The 25,621-nt window shown below is 37.3% G+C and overlaps 1 pseudogene; it reads left to right on the top strand.

The window, feature by feature from the left end:
• Window positions 1-606: 606 nt before the first annotated feature.
• On the top strand, window positions 607-24,222 carry LOC134806728 (uncharacterized; annotated as a pseudogene).
• Window positions 24,223-25,621: the final 1,399 nt, after the last annotated feature.

Genomic DNA, 25,621 nt, shown 5'->3' with positions numbered 1-25,621 from the left:
CGTAGTGACAGCAAAATTTGTATAGAGACGTTCAAAATCGTTCAGACGGCTAGACGGCTTTACCGCATAGACGCCGTGTGAACGACTTTGAACGTTTCCTTACAAATTTGGCTGTCACTACGGTAGTCGACTTAGGTATTCGATAATAATTTTTTCCCACATTATAGGAAATAAGGTAAAATGATTTTTTTTATTTGAATTTGACCATAAAGAAGAACTTCCCGTACAATTTTTGCTACAATAAGCTGCACATTTCCGAGCATATTGGAGAAAAATATATTATGCAATAATAATAAATTGTTAATGAAGAGAAAATAATTTATTTATACAAAAGGTTAATGGTATGAAAAAATCATACAAAAATAACTTAAATATATCTAAATATTTTAATCTAAAAGAACTCCGCGAGCTGTATCGGGTGCAAAGGTACCCATGACACTTGCCGCGTTACCACGTTGTATAGCGAACCCGCGCAAGCATCAGAGGTCCTCAATTGTTACTTAGGTATCTATCTTATCAACAAGATAATTTGTATCGAATTACATACGAGGTATGCGGTTTAGGCCGACGATATATTAGGACTAGTTTTAATTTACCTGCGGCAAAATGAAGTACAGTATACCCATCGTTCTCGGTGTAGTTTTATTTGTCGATGGAGCTGTAGTGTTCCCTGTAGACGAGAATGGGTACCCTGAAGTGCATAGCCCCGTAGGGCACATACGAGGACTGCGCGCTGAAGACGGGAACTACTCCATGTTCATGGGAATCCCTTATGCTCAAGTTGATCCCGATAATGTGTTTGGTGTGAGTACAACTTTAACTTAGAAGTGTTAGTCAAAATGTCGATTACTTTTATAAATCCATTCCAAACATACATAAGGACCAACAAATTGTCATTTATTTTACAAGGGGGCAATGTCACTGTCTAACCTACGTGCTAATATTGACACTTGACACTCAAGCAAGCGAAACACTCCAAAATTGTTGTAGAGTAAAGTGGAATTTTGAGCGTTGCGAGGTTTTCAAGGTAATATGATAGTTGAACTAACAAAATTGTCTACATACCTTCCCGAAGTAGGTAAATACTATAGCAATTTATGTACTTGTATAATATGGATAGGTATTAGATAGATTATTTTACTTACCTTCATGTTAAAGTTAAATTTATATTTATTTACTTATAACAAATACCTAGTTAAAATTATTAAATCTCGCGTACCTAATTATACCGTCCTAAGAGAGTTTTCTTACGTAAAATTATGACGAAAAGATTTTTGAACCAAATTATAGCTAGTTACATCAAATTAATAAAATTATCGGTATTTTACTAAAAAGTCTCTTAAACGATAAGAAGCATTTAATATTTTTATGGTGCGTTCTGATTTTGCATTTTGTTCTGATTTTTTGATTTTGATCTGACTTATAAAAATAATGCCATTTGATCCCACCAGATCCCACCAAAACATAAAATTAAGCAATCAATTACATTTGAATACAATAAGACAAGTATATTATAATATTAATAACCCAATTTATAATTAAGTATAAAAAAATTTCACCATTAAAATAAATGTACAATTAAGCCAATTTTTAGTGCCACAAAAAGTAGTGGTGCCATGTTTGGCATTTATTTTGTCGACAGATACTTAAATTATTTCAGATAGTATTACTTTTTGTGCCATAAAAAACTTTGCCTACCTTTATATTTTTTTTTTTATTAATTTATCAACACAATATATTTGCACAGCATTATAGTTCGCACCAAAGCGCTGGCAAATGTATACATGCAAATAGCAAAAATAGTACATAATTATTGAATTATAATTTAGTCATACAAATATTGAATAAAAAATGAATCTCGAAAAAAAAAAAAAAAATATTTTGGTGAGATATCACTATTTTTGGTATTTTGAGCACTTTTACACGTCAAGTTGCTGAAAAATAAAAGCAACAAAAATTCACAATTCAAAATTGCCAAAATTATAAAAAACAATCAATAAATATTACATACACAACACGTTGTTACTGTGCATTCCGTAAGTTAGTCTATCTAATTTGAATTCTCCCCTCATCTACTCGAAGGTTAGCTGGAAGAGATCCCTTACAGGGATAAGTTCGCCGTTGTACCTTTATTTCTGTAAATATTATTTAAACCTGTGTTGTGTGCAATAAAGTGATTTTCAGACCCCGTTATCAGTGGTGAAATTTTATTGAAATGATCAGACAACTTCGTAAATATTCGTTAAACTTTATTTTATTTACAATTCCATTGATTTTTTTTTATGTGAAAAATAACCCCACATGCGTACTTTTACCCAATAGCTTGCGGAATTTTACCCGTACGGCGGGGGAGTGAGTGCCAACCCTAGCATTTCAATAAATTTTCACCACTGATAACGGGGTCTGGTGATTCCTACTACTACTACTACTACTACTACTAAATATCAATTCCATGAAATATTATTAAATAATGATTAAGAAATATACATACCAATCTCTTTTATGTCTGTAGGCCAAGCTATTAACAACATACTTTTTTAAACAAAAACGAAATAATCCCAGAAGGACTCTTCGTGATCTTTTTGCTTTTGGAAAATTTCCAAAATAAAAGGACCGTGTAGCTCTTTACTCAATTTAAAAACGATTTTTTGCACTCTTCAGGATTAAAACCAATTTTTCTATCCATTTTCTATCTGAATTTTAATATTAAAAGACCATTTTATCCATATTTTTAATCCATAATGTATCAATATTTTTTTTTCAGAATGCAAAATCCTACCCATTTTTTGAAAGCACATTTGACGCATTTGATGAGTCGTCAATCTGTCCTCAAGAAGAAGAGTTCAATTACACTATCGTCGGATCCCTCGACTGTCTTCATATCAATATTTACGTGCCGGACTCGGCCAGCGATGAGAACCGCTTACCAGTTTTTGTTTGGATATTCGGAGGCGGCTTTTCCATAGGCTTTCCCGGCAGATTCTTATACGGACCCAGTTTTTTAGTTAGACACGATATCATTCTTGTTACTATAAACTATCGATTGGGACCGTATGGTTTCATGTGCTTAGATATTCCAGAAGTACCTGGCAACCAAGGACTGAAAGATCAAGTGATCGCGTTAAAATGGATCAGAGATAACATTGCAGCGTTCGGCGGAGACAATACTAGGGTAACTATCGGAGGAAATAGTGCAGGCGGGATGGCTGCAGATTTCCATTTGTACTACGGCCAAGATGAAAATCTTTTTCACAAAATGATTCCGCAAAGCGGTGTGATTTTGGTTGAGAGCGCAGTCGGCCGTCCAGATCCTAACGCGCCGTTTGAATTAGCAAAGCATCTTAACCATAATTCAAGTGACGTAAAAGATGCATTATCATTCCTGGCTACAATAGATCCACATGAACTAATTGCAGCAACTCATGAATTGGAAATGTCCAATTTTATTCCTTGCATAGAAAATGAATTTGAGAATGTTCAAAGATTTATAACAGAACATCCGCTGAACATTGATGTGCCGAGAGTATCTGACATTGAAGTTTTAATTGGGTTAAACAACGAAGAAATGTATATTAGTATTGGCCGATTGCCCGATATCATGTTTCAGTTTACGGATTTCGTACAAGATTATATAAATAGGAACTTTGATTTTGAAGATGAAGATGAACTTTACAGCCAAATGCATGAGATGTAACTCATTTTTATTTCGGTGACGAGGATATTTCTGCAGAATTGAAACAACAAGTCATAGATTTGACATCCGATTTGTCCTTCGCTTATCCAATTTTAAGGACTGTTAAGAAATATTTGGATAATGGAGTGCAAACCATGTATTTGTATATGTTTTCTTATTCGGGTGGGAGAAATTTTTCTAAACATAGATTAAACATGACAGGAGGTGGAGCAACTCACGGAGATGAACTTGGGTACCTGTTCGACATTTCTTACATGGATAAACCCCTAGATCCTGAGGACCAACTGATTGTTGATCGCATGACAGAATTGTGGGCGAACTTTGTCAAATATGGGTACGTCTAATATTTTCCATTACGTAGATATAAGTAAATTATAATTACTTATGTTAAAACATGTGACTATCTTGTTTCGTCCAATTTAGGTACTTATAATCCAGATTATTTTATAAAATTCACCAAACATTACCCTAATTACCACCCCTTCGAGTTAGGGCTCATTTAGATTGTCTTCACGAGTCTGTGGTCAGATAGCAGAATGCGAGGGTGGATAATGGAACTCTTCAATGGTTAATAAATGTTAAATACTTAAGTGATAAATTATCACATCCTTAGGAAGCTTTTGTTGCCCCGTAAATGATGAATTTTCAACAACTGCGAAAGTAACTTTGTCTATCTGCGCTAGTGGACGCTAGTTATTAAATATTGTCTTATTTTAATTCCCAGGAATCCAACTCCTGAACCAACCGAGCTGATCCCCGTCGTCTGGGAGCCGGTGACCCGAGACAAATGGCACTATCTAGAGCTGGATACAGAGCTCCGAGTCGCTACCAGACCCTTCCACGCTCGCACGGCCTTCCTCGACCTCTTCTACAAGCACAACGAAATCTATCAGAAAGGCTACAGAGCGGAACCTTCGTCGGGAAGCAAGCTCGTTTTAGATTTAAGTTTAACAATATTAATGTTCTTGGTGTACTCTTTTCTGCAATAAACTACCCTGTACCTACTTGATTTTTGAAAAAGAACTTTAGAGATATCTAACGTCTATTTTTCAAGGTAAGAATATTTTATGCTGAAAGCTGAAAACCTTTTCATAAGTAATTTACTGAAGTCAAACGCAGAGATGTGACTTAGGTATTTGAAATATTTGTACCTTTTTAAAATGCAATGAATGAAATTAATTTATTCTAGAAAACATTTCCATATGAGATTACAAATTATTTACATAATAAAATACAATTCAATTAAGACTCGAATACAATACAAATATATTTTTTAAGTAAGTCGATCGATTTGCTCATAAAATGCTTATATTAAAATACCACGGCGATAGGCGCCGAAATAGACACCCACGGTAATAGCCGCTTTTACATCATTAAGGTATTTATAAAATCTACAGTATTAAAGCTTGATTAAAAGAGACCTATCTACGAGATCTTATCCTGTGAACTTGAGCTCTCTGGTGTTATCTGGGACGAAGCTATGAGGATTTGAAAATGAGACGACACCGTTTTAATACATTTTAACACTTACATTAATATTACCTACATCTAATTGATTTGATCCACTCCTTTTTTAAATCAGATAAATTGACGTCCATCAGGATTATCAAAGTTCCATATTTTATATATGCAAATGATTGTTTTTTTATCTTATCAACACGATAAATGCATCGAATTACATATTATAATTGGATTAGTTTTAATTTACCTGCGGCAAAATGAAGTACAGTATATCCATCATTCTGAGTGTAGTTTTATTTGTAATTGTTAGCGATGGAGATGTAGTCTTCCCTGCAGACGAGAATGTGGCGTACCCTGAAGTGCATAGCCCGGTAGGGCACTTACGAGGACTGCGCGCTGAAGACGGGAACTATTCCATGTTCATGGGAATCCCGTATGCTCAAGTTGATCCCGATAATGTGTTTGGTGTGAGTACAACTTTAACTTGGAAGTGTTAGTCAAAATGTCGAATACTTTTATAAATACATACATAAGGACCAACAAATAGTCGTTTATTTTACAAGGGGGCAGTGTCACTGTCTAACCTACGTGCTAATATTGCCACTTGAGACACAAGCAAGCGAAACACTCCAAAATTGTTTTACGAGCGTAAAGTAGAATTTTGAGCGTTGCGAGGTTTTCAAGGTATGATAGTTGACATGGAATGGAACGCATCCTTAACTCAACTGGTACTCAACTCATCTAATATATCTTTTAAATAGAAAACACAAATATCACGTTAGATTTAAAAAGTACCAAAATCCACTAGATAAGCTAGAGTTTGATTACCTGAGGGTTGACTGTGAAAAGATTATGAAAACATGTTACAATAGTTACATACATTCTATAGAATCACAGATTTAAAAAAATCCTAAGTATTTCTGGACCCATATTAAGAACATACGTAAAAATAGTTCAAATTATCCTCCAGTCATGTTGTATGAGGATAAACAAGCTAGTAATTCTAGTGAGATTGGTAACTTATTTGCAGAGCATTTTAGTTCAGTGTATGATGACAGCGATACGAATAATAGTGTATATCAACCAAATTGGAGTAGCGGGGAACTAGCTGTAATACGGACGGGAGATGTATCTGGTGTATTAGCTTTCACACAGTTTGAGGTTGAATTACAATTGCGAAGGTTAAATGCTACGAAGGGTAAAGGCCCAGATGATATTCCCCCCGTATTTCTAAAAAACTGCGCGAAGTCACTTTCCATGCCACTTATGATTATATATAATGCATCTCTAAAGTCAGGGTTATTCCCATCAGCGTGGAAACGAACCAGAGTTATTCCGGTATTTAAAAGCGGCCGTCGGGAATTAGTTGCAAATTATAGACCCGTTTCCATATTGTCTTCGGTGGTCAAAGTGTTAGAGAGGCTGGTGTATGCTGCACTATTTGATCAGGTTAAAGGCGGGCTCTCTCCATATCAACATGGGTTTATGCCCAAGCGATCGACTTGTACAAATCTTTTTAGCTACGTCACTGACCTTACAGAAGCTGTCGATGGTGGTCATCAGGCCCCAATTTCACCACGGTGACAGGAGCGACAATTGTAAAACATCACTGTTGCTGACGTCACAGGCATCCATGGGCTACGGTTACCACTTACCATCGGGCGGGCCGTATTCCTGTTTGCCACCATCATTGTTTTATTAAAAAAAACTTTATTATATCGGAAAAAAACAGATATTTCTCTTGCTAAGTTTATGACAATTGTCACAAGAAACACTACAATTGTCACGAAATTCCGACACATAACTCATTACCTGTCAAGAATTACCTACAATTCTTCTAAATCTTGACAATTGTCAGAAACTTCGCAAAAGAAATATCTGTTTATTTCCGATATAATAAAGTTTTTTTAAATAATACAATGATGGTGGCAAACAGGAATACGGCCCGCCCGATGGTAAGTGGTAACCGTAGCCCATGGATGCCTGTGACGTCAGCAACAGTGATGTTTTACAATTGTCGCACCTGTCACCGTGGTGAAATTGGAGCCAGGTAGACGCAGTTTACACTGACTTAATTAATAAATTGCACAATTTCGGCATTACAGGTAGGTTACTTAATTGGTGCCAGTCTTACCTTCAGGGCAGACCTTCAACTGTGGTAATTGAAGGCACTCAGTCTGACTGCTACACGGCACTCTCCGGTGTACCGCAGGGGTCTAATTTGGGGCCATTATTTTTTAACATATTTATTAACGACATTACCTATGAGTTCAATAATTCGGCTGTATCGCTGTTTGCGGATGATCTAAAATTGGTACGGGTAATAAAAAATCCGTCGGACGTCCATCTGTTACAAGAGGACGTGGACGTATTAGTAAAGTGGTGTAGGACTAACAAAATGGTTCTGAACCCTAGTAAATGTAACCACATAAAATTTAATCGGAAACAAAATCCTGTACCATCAAAATACTTCATTCTCAACAAGGCTTTGCAGGAAGTCAATGAAATAAGAGACTTGGGTGTCACAATGGACAGCAAATTACGTTTTGTGAGTCATGTAGATAAAACAATAAATGCTGCCTTTAAATCTCTAGGGTTTGTGTTAAGATGTGCTAGGGAGTTTAAAGAATGTTCAACAATGGTGACCCTCTTTAACTGTTTTGTAAGAAGTAAACTAGAGTACTGTAGCATTATCTGGAATCCTAGTTACAAAGTACATATTGAAAGGATTGAACGACTGCAAAAACGATTTACTAGACATCTTGCGTATCGCTTTGGAACAGGCCGCCAAGGATATAATACAAGACTTAAACAATTTAAATTAATATCTCTTAGTAGTAGGCGTATTATGCTGGACCTGATGTTCATGCATAAGCTTCTAAACGACAAGATTGATTGTATGCATATGGTTAGTCAGATAGGGCTAAAAGTGCCGTCTCGTTTGCCACGTTATCCTTGTGCCTTACTCTATGTGCGTCGTAGTCGAACTAACCTATTAGCTCACTCCCCTCTGCCTCGCCTGGCTCGCCTATACAACAAGCATGCTAACATTGTCCCCTCACTGGATGTGTTTCACGACAGTGAAGCCTCATTTAAAAACAAATTATTATCTGCTGGCAACCTCAGCTAGCTCGTCTAACTCACCTTAGTTACGTTGTGTGGAAAAATTATTGTTAATATTGAGTTGTTAATTAGTATTTTATAGTGACTTATTCTAATTATTGTAACTTATACTTAGTTAGTTTTTTCTTGAGTGTTAACTTAAATGTGTAAATTATACATTATAATACTTAATGCATGCTGTGATTGCCTGTAAGTGGGGGAGCAATAATAAATGTGCCCTCTTAGTATGTTACTTATATTTAGTATGTAAATTGTATCTTCTGTTGGTGATCCTAATAAATAAACAAATAAACAAACAAATTAACTGAGCCCCGCGGCCCCCGCCGCCACTAAAAATAACAAAAAAATATAAACTAAAATTAAAAATTACCTTACTTAGCTTATAACTATTTTATATCAAGACTTATATGTATTTAAAATATTCCGAATATGTACCTTCTTATTATATGAAATCAAACATGTTTATTTTTGAATGCCAAACTATTAAAAACATAGGTAGTATTAACTTAACAGAAACGAAATAATCTCCGAATGTCGTATATTGGTGACCTTTCCTCCTTATGATTTTTTTTTATAAACTAACTAAGAGCTGTGTGGCCTTTGACTCAATTTAAACGGGATTTTTTGCCATCTTGATGATAACCGCGATTTTTCTATGTGTATATAAATTATAAAAGAGCATTTTCATGCTGGTGTGGTGACAATATAATTATATTGTCAGTAGTACTGGGTACGGAACGCGAATTTACAAAGCCTATACTGATAAGGTCCAGATGCGAACTGAACTGGATTAGCTTTTGTTTGGACAAAACTTGACCAAACCCTTATCCATTACAGTACAGAAATTTACTGAAATCGTATAGACTTGGTTGGCTAAATTAATATGGATATTGTTGCTACAAATGCTAGTTTGTTGCGATCTAAACTTGAATAATATTTTAGTAATGACTCCGATTGTATTGTATTAATTACCGTTCGTGCTAATTACTTAAAAATGGCTAATTTTTTTTTTTCATTTAAGAACTATATCAGTTGAGATTTCTTATTAGGACATGTTTAATGTGAAATCGTAATACAATTATAAGTCGACTGTATTTTATAATACATTGGTACATAACGAAGTAGATGATTTATTTAAGGACCAAGATTTACTACGGTGTTCTGCCTTTTCTCCGAAGTTTTATTGTCCGAATTTCACTTGCCAGACAACTTTTCGCAGATGATTTACTTTGGCAACCAACATTCACCAAATTTTCATCATGACAACGTTTTACTTTATAGATTTATTGTTAAGTAGATTATTACTATGTGTACAACGTTTGGAGTACATTTCTTTGGTCAAATCATTCAACTTGCTAGATATTTATTAATACGATATCGTCTAGTCATTTGACAGAGTTCACTGAGTCAATATAGGTGCGACGACGAGCGAAGCGAGGAAGAGCGTGTTAGGTGAACTGCGACCAAACAGCGAACCGACTTTTTTTACATAGAACGACTTTTCTGGCAACAGTTCATTTTCCTGGGGGTTGCAGTTCTAACCTAACCTAAGCCACTTTTCTGGCAACAGTTCATTTTCTTGAGGGTCGCAGTTCTAACTTAACCTAACCCACATTTTTGGTAACAGTTCGTTTTCTTGGGGGTCGCAGTTCTAACCTAACCTAACCCACTTTTCCAGCAACATTTCGTTTTCTTGGAGGTTGCAGATCAAACTAACCTAAACTACTTTTTTGGCAATTTACATGAATACTAGGTGAAAAGTAATTTAGTAAAAAAATAATTGTTGAAATCAATATTCAGTGAACTTTAGTGTCGTATAAATAATACTCGATGAATAATATTGAATAATGACGGCGAGATTCCGCTCGACTAGGTATTGTGAGAGCATTAATGTTTAAATATATCGCAACAAAATCTAAACCATTTGAGTAAATAAGTATTATTAAAATTTAGATATCACATTCAAACGTGCCTGAAGCCCTGAACTTACTAAACTCGACTAGGTTTTGGCGTGAATAATATTTGAAAATATGTATGCAAAAAGCTAATCCATTTCAGTGACTACTTTTTACCGAAACGGTATAGATATTGTCAAGTAATATGCATAAACAAAAGCTCACCTATTAAAATCTGAGTCGTGACTGAAATAGTATAGCTTTTGTAAATTCGCGTACGGAACCCTTTGGCTTAGTGTCCCTTGAGAAATTGTCTTTAAATGGATTTAAACTAATATGTGTGTCAACTTTCAGAATGCAAAACCCTACCCAACGTTTGAAAGCACATTTGACGCATTTGATGATTCGTCAATTTGTCCTCAAGAAGAAGAGTTCAGTTACACTATCGTCGGATCCCTCGACTGTCTTCATATCAATGTTTACGTGCCGGACTCGGCCAGCGATGAGAACCGCTTACCCGTTTTTGTTTGGATATTTGGAGGCCGCTTTACCTTAGGCTTTCCTGGCAGATTTGTGTACGGACCCAGTTTTTTAGTTAGACATGATATCATTCTTGTTACTATAAACTATCGATTGGGGCCGTACGGTTTCATGTGCTTGGATATTCCTGAAGTACCTGGCAACCAAGGATTGAAAGATCAGGTGATGGCGTTAAGATGGATTAGAGATAACATTGCAGCGTTCGGTGGAGACAATACTAGGGTAACTATCGGAGGAAATAGTGCAGGCGGGATGGCTGCAGATTTGCATTTGTACTACGGCCAAGATGAAAACCTGTTCCACAAAATGATTCCGCAAAGCGGTGTGAGTTTGGTTGGGGACATAATCGGCCGTCCAGATCCTAACGCGCCGTTTGAATTAGCGAAGCATCTTAACCATGATTCAAGTGACGTCAAAGACGCATTATCTTTCCTGGCTACAGTAGATCCACATCAACTAATTGCAGCAACTCATGAATTGCAAATGCCAAATTTTATGCCTTGCATAGAAAATGAATTTGAGAATGTTCAAAGATTTATAACAGAACATCCGCTGAACACTAATGTGCCGAGAGTAAAGGACGTTGAAGTTTTAATTGGATTCAACAACGAAGAATTGTATATTACTTTTGACCAATCGCCCGATACCATGTTTCAAGATTTTGTACAACTTTGTATAAATAGGAACTTTGATTTTGAAGACGAAGATGAACTTTATGCCCAAATGCATGAGATTGTAACTCATTTTTATTTCGGTGACGAGGATATATCTGCAGAATTTATACAACGGTTCATAGATTTGGGATCAGATTTTTACTTCAATTATCCAATATTAAGGACTGTTAAGAAATATTTGGATAATGGAGTGCAAACCATGTATTTGTATATATTTTCTTATTCGGGTGGGAGAAATTTTTCTAAACATAGATTAAACATGACAGGAGGTGGAGCAACACACGGAGATGAACTTGGGTACCTGTTCGACATTTCTTACATGGATAAACCCCTTGATCCTGAGGACCAACTGATTGTTGATAGCATGACAGAATTGTGGGCGAACTTTGTCAAATATGGGTACGTATAATATTTTCCATTACGTAGGTATAATATTATGTTAAAACATGTGATCTTCTTGTCTCGTCCAATTTAGGTACTTAGAATCCAGATTGCTTTATAAAATTCACCAAACTTTACCCTAATAACGACCCCTTCGAATAATTTAGATTGTCTCACAAGTACTAATAGTCAGATAGCAGAACCCGAGGGTGGATAATGGAACTCTTCAATCTTCTATCTATCTATCTTCTATCTATCTATCTATCTATCTTCTATCTATCTATCTAACTATCTATTTATCTATCTTCTATCTGTACATATCTTCTTCTATCTATCTATCTACCTATATATCTATATCTATCTTCTATCTATTCTATATTCTATCTATCCATCTATACATATAATAATGCTGAAGAGGGTCGAAAGTCAGTACATGGAAGATATTTGAAAAAAAAGTTGGCTGGGGATACAGAATGGATAACAGAACACGTTCCAACAGTTTTTAGAATTTTTGTCTGTTTGCCCCTGAATCTTATGGCGCTACTTAGGAAGGAGGGCAAACTTTTTTCAAATATCTGCTACCACTATAGAGTACCCAGGTTCAGTGGCGTAGCTAGGGGGGGGGGCGGCACCCATTTAGGGGTGACACCCGACCGTGAACATCAGTAAAAAACCATCTATAAAAAATCGTAAAACTGTGGCAGATTACACAATCGCCATTAAGGAAATAATATACAACATGCCCACGAGGAACCCGAGAGATTTTGACGGTATGTTCCTGATCAATACCTATTTAAAGACTAAAATGTCCTATAAACTGTTTGGAATTCGCCTAGTTTCAGATTACATGTACCACCAGGCAGCCAAAAAAAACATCTTTTTAATTGTTACTTAGTGCAAAATGTTTTTTTGATGGCGATGTTGTTACTATGGGACCTAGTCCAAATATCCTTATTGATAGAATGTAAAAAAGTGACATGTACACTTTGCAAAAACTAGGTTTTACAAAAAAAAGTTTAAATTCTTTTGAGTAATAGTTTTAAAAATAAATAGCATTTATATTTTATTTACAAATACGTACAAATAAATCGAATAAAGATTTTATTTTCGCGAAATTGACGTAAACTCTTTTAATATTTTTTGCTTCTTTTGGCCTCGGAAATGCGTGGTTAAAATCTCCCGGGTTCCTCATGGGCACCTGGTAGGTAACAATAATATGTTGGCGCCTCGTAGGTTTTTTTTTTAAATTCAGGATCAATGTAAAGGTTTTTTTCTTAAATTATGTGATTATTTCTGTACCTAATTTGACAAAAAAAGTTAAAATTATTTTTGGGTGACAGTTTTACAAATTATAGCATTTACATTTTATGTACAAATACGTACCTACACAAAAACGAAAAATTTTTTTTTGGCGAAATTGACGTAAACTCTTTTAGTATTTTTTCCTTAATTTGGCCTCAGAAATGCGTGGTTAAATTCTCTCGGCTTCCTCGTGGGCACATGGTATGGAACAATAATAATGTTGGCGCCTCGTAGGATTTTTTATTCAGAAAGGTTTTTTTTATTATGTGATTATTTCTGTAATTGAGAAACCATGTCACTGTTTCTAATTGGGTGACTCTGGACTATTTGAAATTCATTGTGATATGGGATTTTACAGAATCTCTTCCACATCTCGCACTTGGCAAAAAAAGTTTTTTTTTTACATAAATTAGTATATCTTTCACGGGACAATGACGACTCGGACCTTTGGGAGGCGTGCGCGGAGCCCAAGCCAACACGTAGATGCCCTTTTGACACTTATGAAATGTGGATTACACCGTGCGGATGCTGTCCTTGCCCGTGTCATAGAACGCGCGCAGAGGCAACACCTGCCAGGGTGTGGAGAGTTCATGAAATCTAAAATGAAAGCGATGGAGTAAATTGTGAGCTATGGAATATTAAACATAAATTACTATTACTTTTTTAAATAATTTTACAATTTTGATTGAATTTAGGGGTGACACCCACAATTTCCGCCCCGGGTGCCACCCATGCTAGCTACGCCACTGCCCAGGTTACACGACTGCCCAAAAAAAGAGTGTATTGTTTTCAGCGGTCATGTTTGTATGTAGATATATATTTATTTATGTGAGTTTATTTATTCCACCTTAACTTCTCAATGCCTTAACGGATTTAGACGTACGATACATCATTAGAATCCTTACGTCATCCCGGGTGACATGTGACTCATTATAAAAACAATATGGCGGACTTAATACGCCATATTACGCAACCTTTAGTAAAAATATCGTGCAAACCTATCGAGTAGGGCAGCGGCCGGCAACCTTTTAGCAGCCAAGGGCCACATATTAGTTAACGAAGTTGACGCGGGCCGCACTTTGTTAATATTTATGACTTTATTAGACATTGTCGTTTGTCAATATTACATACAAAATAGCCAGGGAGGCTTGCGGGCTGCAAGTGAGAGGTTCGCGGGCCGCATGCGGCCCGCGGGCTGCCGGTTGCCGACCGCTGGAGTAGGGTATCAAAATGAAGAACTGTGAAAGCCGATTAATAATATACAGGGTGATCAATTCAAATGGGTCAGTATGGAGTAGTCCGAAACTATGAGAGATAGCGAAATCTGTTCTTAGGAACCATGGCGTCGAATTTAGATTTAATAATAATGTCATTTTTTTTTATACTATCATACATAACCGGAATTCGAACATGGTCAATATTCTTTATGAAATCGCGTGTAGTATTTGTGTGTATGGCAACTTTTAAACGATGCGTGATAGGTGAGGGTGCTCGACTAAATATCATAGAGGGCCCCGAGACAAAACAAACTACATTAAAAAAAATTAAAAATGGCCGACATTTTTTTTTTATTCTTTCAAGTTGGTCCGAGCGCGCTGACATTTGGCATGTGGCGAGCCAGGGAGCTCAATATTACCATGTCAAAAAAATTTTTGTAAAAATCCAAAATGGCGGCGGACACGGGCAAAGTCAAATTCCCAGTAGGTTAAGCGAGCTCGAAGAGCGAGCTTCAGGCCGGGAGGCCTAAGCCGACCCCGGCGGAAGGCCGAAGCCGACCCCGGCGGAAGGCCGAAGGCCCGGTGCATCCACCCCGACTCCCAAAACGCGAGGCCGAAGGCCGAGCTGCGTGAATGCGGTGCTTTCAAGCGTTCTACCAAGTCAACTGTCTTGATGAGCGAAGCCGGCGGGCCAAATGCCCGACGGCGAAGCGTCGAGGCTTGCGAAGGCCGAAGGTCGAGCTCCACGTAGGGCCGAAGGCCCGAAGCGTCACACGAGAGGGGGAAGTTGGAGCTTAAACACGACCCAACACTTTTCCTATTGGGAGTCGCGTTTTGGGAGTCGGGGTGAAGGCTCCGGGCCTTCGGCCCTCCGCCGGGGTCGGCCTTCGGCCTCCCGGCCTGAAGCTCGCCCTTCGGGCTCGCTTAACCTACTTGGAAACAGAGTTGGGCAAAAATTAACTTGAATAAGAATAAGCATAAAAACAGAAATTTTATTCTTATTCAAATCAATTTGAATTAGAATAATTCTTGCACTAGTTATTTTAGAATAAAATTAAGGTGAATAAATCATGTGACTTTTATTTTAAATGCGGAATAAAAAAAAGAATAATTATTCTAGAAGTGAGGCTATTCTAACTAAGGTTTTATTCAATTAAAATGTTATTTAGAATTAAGTTAATTTTTGTAGTACAATTGGTTAAATTTTGTAAGTTGATTTTCACCCTTCTATTTAAAAGTCGGATTGATTTGATATTTGTTACTTTAGTTTAGGTATAGGTACACATTGAAGAGTTCCGCTATACGCTATCTAGTTCTATCATCCGATCAGGGTGCTTAGCCAACATGCCAAACGTTGACGCTCCGTAGAGTTGCGCATAGTCTCTCTCTATCACTCTTACATATTGGTGCGATACAGAGACAGATAGCGTTTCGTTGTCGTAGCACTCGTAGCGCAAACAATTGGGTGCCTAGCTAAGATGCCAATTTTTGTTTTTAATTTAATAACCAAATCATAAGGTTCAATTTAGCTGTTTTTAGCGCTTTCTGTCTCTATCACTCTTACATATTAGTGCAATAGAGAGACAGAGATAGCGTTTCGTTGTAGTAGCGCAAACGATTGGCATGTTGGCTACGCACCCAAGGTGCTAAGCAAAGATGACAATTTTTGTTTTTAATTTCATAACCAAATCATTAAGTAAATTTAGCTTTTCTGGGGGCCTAGCCAAGATGCCAATCGCTTGTGCCCCGGCAACGAAGCACTTTCTGTCTCTATCACTCTTACATATTAGTGCGATAGAGGGACAGAGATAGCGTTTCGTTGTCGTAGCACTCGTAGCGCAAACAATTGGGTGCCTAGCTAAGATGCCAATTTTTGTTTTTAATTTAATAACCAAATCATAAGGTACAATTTAGCTGTTTTTAGCGCTTTCTGTCTCTATCACTCTTACATATTAGTGCAATAGAGAGACAGAGATAGCGTTTCGTTGTAGTAGCGCAAACGATTGGCATGTTGGCTACGCACCCAAGGTGCTAAGCAAAGATGACAATTTTTGTTTTTAATTTCATAACCAAATCATTAAGTAAATTTGGCTTTTCTGGGGGCCTAGCCAAGATGCCAATCGCTTGTGCTCCGGCAACGAAGCACTTTCTGTCTCTATCACTCTTACATATTAGTGCGATAGAGGGACAGAGATACCGTTTCGTTCTCGTAGCGCAAACGATTGGCATATTGGCTACGCACCCAAGGTGCCTAGCCAAGATGTCAATTTTTGTTTTTAATTTAATAACCAAATCTTTGGGTACAATTTAGCTGTTCAGGGGGCCTAGCCAATATGCCAATCGCTTGCGCTCCGCCAACGAAGCGCTTTCTGTCTCTATCACTCTTACATATTAGTGCGATAGAGAGACATATAGCGTTTTGTTGTCGTGGCGCAAACGTTTGGCATGTTGGCTACGCTTCCATGTGCCTTGCCAAGATGCCAATTTTTGTTTTTAATTTAATAACCAAATTAGGTAAATTTAGCTGTTCTGGGGGCCTAGCCAACATGCCAATCGCTTGCGCTCCAACAACGAAGCGCTTTCTGTCTCTATCACTCTTCTATATAAGTGCGATAGAGAGACAGAGAGAGTGCTTCGTTGTCGGAGTGCAAACTATTGGCATAATGGCTAGGCCCCCAGAACAGCTAAATTGTATCCAAAGATTTGGTTATTAAATTAAAAACAAAAACTGTCATCTTGGCTAGGCATTTTGGGTTCGTAGCCAGTATGCCAATCGTTTGCGCTACGACAACTAAACGCTATCTCTGTCTCTCTATCGCACTAATATGTAGAAGTGATAGACAGAAAGCGCTTCGTTGTTGGAGCGCAAGCGATTGGCATGTTGACTAGGCCCCCAGAACGGTTAAATTTACCTGATGATTTGATTATTAAATTAAAACAAAAATTGGCATCTTGGCTAGGCACCTTGAGTGCGTAGCCAACATGCCAATGGGTTGCGCTACTTCAACGAAACGCTACCTCCGTCTCTCTATCGCACTAATATGTAAGAGTGATAGAGACAAAGCGCTTCGTTGTCGGAGCGCAAACGATTGGCATCTTGGCTAGGCCCCTAGACCAGTTAAATTGAACCTAATGATTTGATTAGTAAATTAAAAATAATACGGTTACTGAAACTATGCGTTATGCGACAGTCAATTTGTAAGATTTTATTCCATAAAATAGGTATAAATTAGACAAGAGACTAACTACTATTACATCTACCTAACTATACGTAATTAGTACCTATACGGTACCCGAACTACATTTTTATTCGTGGAATATTATTTCAATTAAAAATCATGATTATATTTATTTGATTAAGAATAAGTTATTCTCATTCAATTTTTTCTCATACGAATTATTCCCGACCAAAATTATTTGAATATTTTTGACGGGAATAAAATCGAGATGATTTTATTCCTACGAATTCTTATTCAAATAATGATTTTATTCTTGAATGCCCAACACTGCTTGGAAATTTGACTTTGCCCGTGTCCGCCGCCATTTTGGATTTTCCCAATTTTTTTTTTGACATGGTAATCTTGGGCCCCCAGGCTCGCCGCATGCCAAATATCAGCGCGCTCGGACCAAATTGAATAAATAAAAATAAAAAGTCGACCATATTGATTTTTTTTTAATGTAGTTTGTTTTGTCTCGGGGCCCTCTATGATATTTGGTCGAGCACCCTCACCTATCACGCATCGTTTAAAAGTTGCCATACAAACAAATACTACACGCGATTACATAAAGAAATTAAAGAATATTGACCAGGTTCGAATCCCGGTTATGTATGATAGATAAAAAAAAAATGAATGCCATTATTATTGAATCTAAAATCGACGCCATGGTTCCTAAGAACAGATTTCGCTATCTCTCATAGTTTCTGACTTCTCCATACTGACCCATTTGGATTGATCACCCTGTATATGCAACATGTGGGTTAAAGTTTGAGTTTCAAAAAGTAAGAATTGACAAAAAATGTTAAGGCGAGGTATGCCCGAGGAAAATTTTCAGATTCTGTCAAATTACCCCATTTCACACACAAGCACACTTCACGCACACTACCTCACTTTACTGGGACAGGTCAGTGACCCATCCTGTTTTTTTTTAAGATGCAAATGAGAGTATTTTGAGTTTCGTGTTAACCACTAGCCTCCTTTGAGGAAGAGAAACTCTAAAAAAGTTCCATTGAAAGAAGGAAGAGAAACAATATATTATATCTTACTCTCCTTGTCTGTTCATGTCACATGTGACGTATTTAAATGTAAATTAACTAAAATCGGATTCATTAGATACGCGTACTAAATAAACCGAATAAATACAGAAGTCGTCAGATGAAAAACGTTATTTAGGTACTACTCTATTCAATAGGGCTTTCGATAAGGCGCAAAATCAATTTCATTGAAATCATATGTGTATTCCTAAGATGTTATTATTATATAACTTACTTACCTTAGCTTAGCTTCAATCTGTATATATTTAGTTGTAGTACCTAGCTAATAAGAAAATTTTGCATGCTTTTTCAAGTGAATTGTAGGGGAGAGCGGGGACAAACGTAACGGCGGGTGGAAAGGAAAGTAACTATTGCTCTGTAGGTGTATCTAATCACCACTCCGCTGCTATTAGGTGATAGACAGTGGCGCCCCCTTCACTTGCATTCAGTCGAAACGGGCGCCACGTGCTATTAGGTTGTGTGAGAGGACGCAACGTGATTTTTCGAATCAAAAGTACGTTTTTTGACTTTTAGTTATTTGATGTTTACGTTGTATTCAAATACATACATTTTCTGAATATTTGCATATCCCCTAGAGTGGCATTGTCCGGCTCCCGGTCTCTACGGTAAGTGGCGGGGAACCGGGAGACGGACAGACATAACAAGCCGTTGAATGGCGGCGCCTCAGATTTAACGGTGGGTTGAGGTTGAGTGGCGCGGCCATTTTGGAAAAATATACGTCAAGTGGCGGGGCCTCCAGGATGGTCATCGCGAATTTGGCACGTGTTAGAAATATGACCGTTTCTCAAAAAATATGTATGAATGATATATATTAACTATGTATTATTGAATTCAGCATAAAGTGGTTTATTTGATTGTATACCAATGAATTACATTCTATTTTATGTGAATTATGCTGGACTTGATCAAATCTCATATTATTACCAATTTTTTTCTACTTTCATGTACAAAAATACGTATAATTAGGAAATAAAACAATTGACTGTAGAAAAAGCAGTTTTTATGACAAAACAATACATTTAATATGATTCACACAGTTCTAACAAACTTTATTTTACGCGGGAATTCGACCGTTAAGGAATACCATCCTTGTTTATTGACGAATGCATCTTGCAAGAGTGAGCAAGCAAGGCATAGTTTTAACGGTTTTATTTTAGGCGCGAAATACGATGTCGCACAGAGGCCGGGAGACGGTCTCTGCCACTCACGGGCTTGTTATGACGGAACCGTCTCCCGGTTCGCGGCCAATTAGGGAAGTGTCCGGCTCCGCCCTCTGCCACGCAGGGGCATATTAAAAAAAATGGCCACACCATTTCTCCTACCCTTCAACCGGAGGCCCTGCCACCAGAAGGGATATTGATTATTGATTAGCTTGATTGCAATTTATTTTCTCGAGCACGTTCCGTTTCAAAGATATCTTTCATGTTTTCAGAAAAATGCGGTCGGGTACAAAAGTAACAAAACCGTATAGGTACAAAAGTAACATTTACATCCCATACAATATATACCTATTGAATCTAATATGGTGTCACATGCTTAATGCGTCAATGATGATTTAAACGATGTATGCCATATTTGTGAGTGAAAAAACTCTGACCCTGAATTATCTGAGTAGAAAACATGTTTATAACTAGTGTCCGACCGAAGGTTCGGTTTCGGTTTCGGTTTCGGCCAGTTTCGGCCAAAAAATCATGTTTCGGCTGTAGTTTCGGTTTCGGCCAAAAAACGGCCGTACCTTTCGGCCGAGCCGAAACTTACGAAATGGTACTTCGTACTATGAAACTAAACTATGTGACAAAGACCAAAAGTTGGGGAATAAGTAGGACAACAATATTAATATGTACCTACATATACTGATTCATGTATAGGTACAGAAATTAATTGGTTTATTATAAAACACAATTCCACTAATGAGGGCGCCACTAGACGGTCGACGCAGTCTTAAGAGGCTGTTAATACCTATAACGCGCACACTGTCTAATTGTATCGGAGTAAATGAGATAGCACTGTCGCATGTTACTGGGCCTGGGCAAAGGAATAATAAGAAAACTCATCATCTTCGCGTAATCCCGGAATTTTTGCCACGGCTTATGGGAGCCTGGGGTCAAATTGACAACTAATCCCAAGAATTGGCGTAGGCACTAGTTTTTACGAAAGCGACTGCCATCACACTGACCTTCGAACCCAGAGAGTAAACAAGGCCTTATCGGGACTAGTCCAGCTTCCTCACGATGTTTTTCTTCACCGAAAATAAAATAGTAAATATCAAATGATATTTCGTATATAAGTTCCGAAAAACTCATTGGTACGAGCCGGGGTTTGTACCTGCGACCTTCGGATTAAAAGTCGAAATATCTCGCTTTTTAATACAATGGACATTGGTTGGAGTCTATGGTCAACTAGGTACTTATCCTGAAGCCTGAAGCACGGCTTTGACTTCGCATGAAAGTTCGCCTCACTGGTGCACTTCGGACGTTTAGGCCCAGGTGAAGATCGGTAGTCAACAAAAAATTCGCGCTCGCTGCGCTCGCGTTTTTGGTTGACCCTGTATCTACATGTTGGCTTGACTGGTGAATGAATAGAGTTAGACCATGAAAATTCTGCAATTATTTTGATAGCATACGCAGTGCAACTAGTCCAAATGTTATTTATACGTCATAATTTCATAGAAGTTTTGACGTTTAAAATAACACTTGCACTGCGTGTGTTATCAAAATCGTTGCAGAATTATCTTGGTCTAACTCTAGTAATTCTCTTAAAAAACTGCTTAAGTAACATCAATTTCAACGACATTGGGTGTTGAGCTGTTGACAGCCCCATAATATGGGTGTAAAAGCGGTTTTATGACATTTTTTCAACGATTTTAACAAGTCTACAAAAGGTTCGGTTTCGGTTTCGGTTTCGGCCGAAACTAGAACCAAAGCCGAACATTCGGTTTCGGTTTCGGTTTCGGCAAAAAAACATGTTTCGGTCGGACACTATTTATAACAGAATAATTGATCTCATCACTTGAAATAAAAACAATTTCTAACGAGGACTTAATATTGATTTATTTTCTTAAAATGCTAATGTTTATGTAGTTAAAATGCAAATATTAAAGTGTGTGATCAATAATAATTTACATATTTAATTAGTACTTTTTTGATTTGATATACCTATCATATTATATTAATTACAGCCCACTGTGTCCTGTTACTTTTGACCCACACGTGTTACTTACTGCACGCCAACGGGGTCATGAGTAACAAAAGAAGATTTTTTAGTCACTCTGGTACTTACATACAAAATACACAATTATAAGGTTAATCAAGATGTTAATGTACAGAACATGCAATGAAGTTATATATGACTACATTAATTTCATCAAAATAATAACGGTTAGCCAGAAACTAAGGTCAAAGTACAAGGTGTTGCGTTTCTCCCCGCTCTCCCCTACGCATCCAAAATTACTGTCCACCTATGTTCATCACTACATTTTTGCAAACATATCGTTATCTTCATCAATGAATAAAGTCCTGGCAGGGTAAAAATTTAATTTTGGCGGATTGTTTTTCTCTGCATCTGACTGTACAGCTACGCCAAATTTTTGGTAAACTTACGGTTATATGTTCAGAATCTGAATCTGTGTAGTTATTTAGTACGAAAATACTGAACGAAGATATATGGACATTCCTCTGGTCCTTGAACTACGTCCAAAAGAGAGGTATGGGCACTGTGAATTACATCTCGCTTTGTGTGGTAGGACACAGCACAGCGGATGTCATTCCAGATCTAGAGCAGAGCTCAACCTTACAGAAATCTGCAGCCAAATAACACTAGATCCTACTCATAGTATTGTTCCTGCCGGTGAGTATGGTTGCCAGTTACCAACGAGGGTGCGGAGGGTTAGGCACGGCAACGCGCATGTACCTAACACCTCTGGAGTTGCAGGCGTCCATAGGCTACGGCGACTGCTTACCATCATACGGCCCGTCTGTTTGCTTGTTTGTCATCGACGAGGTATAAAAAATAAAATTAAATATGCACAGAATATAATTGAACTAGAAACTTTGTTTTATTTTATAGTAAATTTGGATAACAATCGATACATAGACAATCACAGTAAACCAGTCCGCATCGGTATTGGCCTGTAAGCCTCGTAGGCAAGTATATCTCGGCCTCACGAGCCGCAAAAACTCACTAGGACTGAGGCTAGACCATAGTCGTTTATTTATTCTTGATTTCATGAAGGTTTGCAGAACAGAACGTAACCGCATTATAAATCTAGGCGGACCTCACAGCAACAAAATAGGTGTACCGCTTCAAGATTTTCAAGTAGTACACGAAATATTTACATATCGTTCCGTATTACATAATAGGTAATATTTGAAGATCAAAAGTTCTCTAACATAAATACAAGATCACAAAATTGTCATCACAATCAGTTCATTGACGTATGACGTACAGAAGTCACATGGGTACGTTTTTAAAATTACGCAATATTAGGTAATACCAGCATAATGAAAATGAACTCCAATCAGTAAGTATGAGTCTTCAAACTTTTTTAATTTTAAGCGGGGTTTCAAGGAGCAAATTACTTAAATGATTTTAGAACCGTATTGTTTTAAGATAGTTTACTGCGTTTTTCAATAATTATCCCCCGTAAACAACAACAAATCAAATTTAAGATGAGACTCGAGCTCTATGTGATGATAATTAATTTACCCTATTTTTTTTAAATACAATTTGTCTACTGGTATACTTTTTCGTATACGTATATGATGTCAAAATAATTGCAAAACCCAACTGTCAGTTTAGTGCGCCCCGCGATAGGACCGCCTTCGTTCAAGCCCAGCGGGCATCTGATCAAAGAAGTTGCGTGCACGGGACCGCTGATATCATGTTTTTGAACTTATTTATTTAATGTTAAATTAAAAAAAAAAGTAATCGCGGAATTCGCTCAAGCATAAAATTGCGCGTTATTAGAAGCAGTTTTCATATTTTTATCTTTTGTGCACAAATTGTTACGAATGTTTAAAGTCCGTTTTAGACCTATGTTCGTGATCGTTTTCTATCGAGCAAAAGTCAAAAACTTAGGATTTGAATCGCGGAAGTCACTAGAAAAAGCCCTCAAGATTGCTAATTGAATGTATGGCAGCCATATTATGAACCAAAAAAGAGCTACGGCTTTTTAAAAACTTCGTTTTCTGAACCCACTGCACCCTAATCTCATTAAACCAAATATTATTATTGAATGGGATACTTATTAAATACAAAGAAGGCCCGATTCACGTGGCGCGCTGCACGCGGTTCAAAGCCGGGCGCCTTCGACTCTCTCATATTAAAGTGTCGGGCGTAGCCCGATGTAGGTACGTGGCGCGCTGTACGCGTTCCAAAGCCGGGCAAATTCGACTTTCTCATAGGTACTAAAAAGTGGCGGAGCCGCGGGCACAGCTAGTGGTTAATAAACGTTCAATACTTAGGAAGCTTTTGTTGCCCCGTAAGTGATGAATTTTCAACAACTGCGAAAGTAACTTTGTCTATCTGCGCTAGTGGAAGCTAGTTATTAAATATTGTCTTATTACTTCCCAGGAATCCAACTCCTGAACCAACCGAGCTGATCCCCGTCGTCTGGGAGCCGGTGACCCGAGACAAATGGCACTATCTGGAGCTGCGGGCTTAGCAAGGTTGTACGACAAGGTAGTTATCACGCAATAGGTGTGGATAAAACGGCCGTTATCGTCGGTTTTATCATCCATACTATGGTTGCAGACGATATATGGAGTTATCCACATTTGACAGCGGTAGATGATAGAAGACAATTTGCATAACATGGTCGTTGGATAAGATGTGGATAATTTGACAGATTGTCCCATTTTGACAGTTCAACTTAGTTAATTTTAACTACGTGCTTCTTAGATGACGATAAGCCTTGTCGTGAAAGCAAAAGTAGTGAATAATCATATTTTAAGGTATAAATTACAGGTAAATATCAGTTTTTCTATGATTATATTGAGAGTTATTAGTTACAATGTTCCGCTGTATATAATATTGTCAATATTTTCTTCGCAGGGAAGTCAAATTTTATTATTCCTACTCGCGGCTGCTGTTGAAGAAAAATATCGTAAACAGCTTTAAGAAACACTTGCAGCCCATTTGATATGACGGACGAAGAGTTTCGGCATATTTACAGAGTGCGTAAGGAGTGTGCAGTGCATTTACTTATGTGCCGAATTTAACGCCGAGCTTCAAAACGGTGATGGGTTACCTACCAAAACATCTCAAAGGTAAAGCTATAAAATTGCAGTGTTTCTTATAAAGTTAATATGTATTCTATGCATAGACCCTATTATATTTGAAATCATTGATTCTATGTAAAACAGACGTCTTAATGACAATGCTACTAAACTCTTCAATACTAGGTACCGGCCTCATTATTATATGTAAAAGTTAGTATGTTAAGATATCTGTTGTACAATCTCTTACTTATGCTACTAACCTACTAACAGAGGTTACTTAAGCTACTATTTACTTCAACATTCATATCCTAACCTCCAGGGGGAAAATCTACTTGACAAAATTAGATTTACAGTACCGGTCAATAACATATCACCTTTGTGTGTTTTTGTATGAACTTGTAGTAGGTTAGTTTGTAGATTTCATATTTTACTAGTCATTTTATATAAATATGCATGTTTTTCCAGAGATGAGACCTAGCTAGATTGATTTTTCGCCCCCGAAAACCCCCATATAGCAAATTTCATCGAAATCGTTGGAGCCGTTTCCGATATCCCCGAAATATATATACATATAAATAAATAATTATACAAGAATTGCTCGTTTAAAGGTATAAGATATTATGAATACTGAAATACTGTGAACTACAATAAGAGACTCAGCATATTACTAAAAAAGCTCTTTAAAAATAATGAAGTTGACCATACATTAAAACAAAAAACCTCTATGAAAAAATCATTACATAGACCAATTTTTCACATCACTGGACAAGGAATACTACTAAACTACCTAAAGCTGTGGAAGTCACTCACAAATATAATAAAAAGTTATACCGTAAAAGCATG

The sequence above is a fragment of the Cydia splendana genome, chromosome 3 (assembly GCF_910591565.1).
Source record: "Cydia splendana chromosome 3, ilCydSple1.2, whole genome shotgun sequence".
In the NCBI taxonomy this organism is placed as follows: Eukaryota; Metazoa; Arthropoda; class Insecta; order Lepidoptera; family Tortricidae; genus Cydia; species Cydia splendana.
This window is presented reverse-complemented; position numbering and strand designations above follow the sequence as displayed.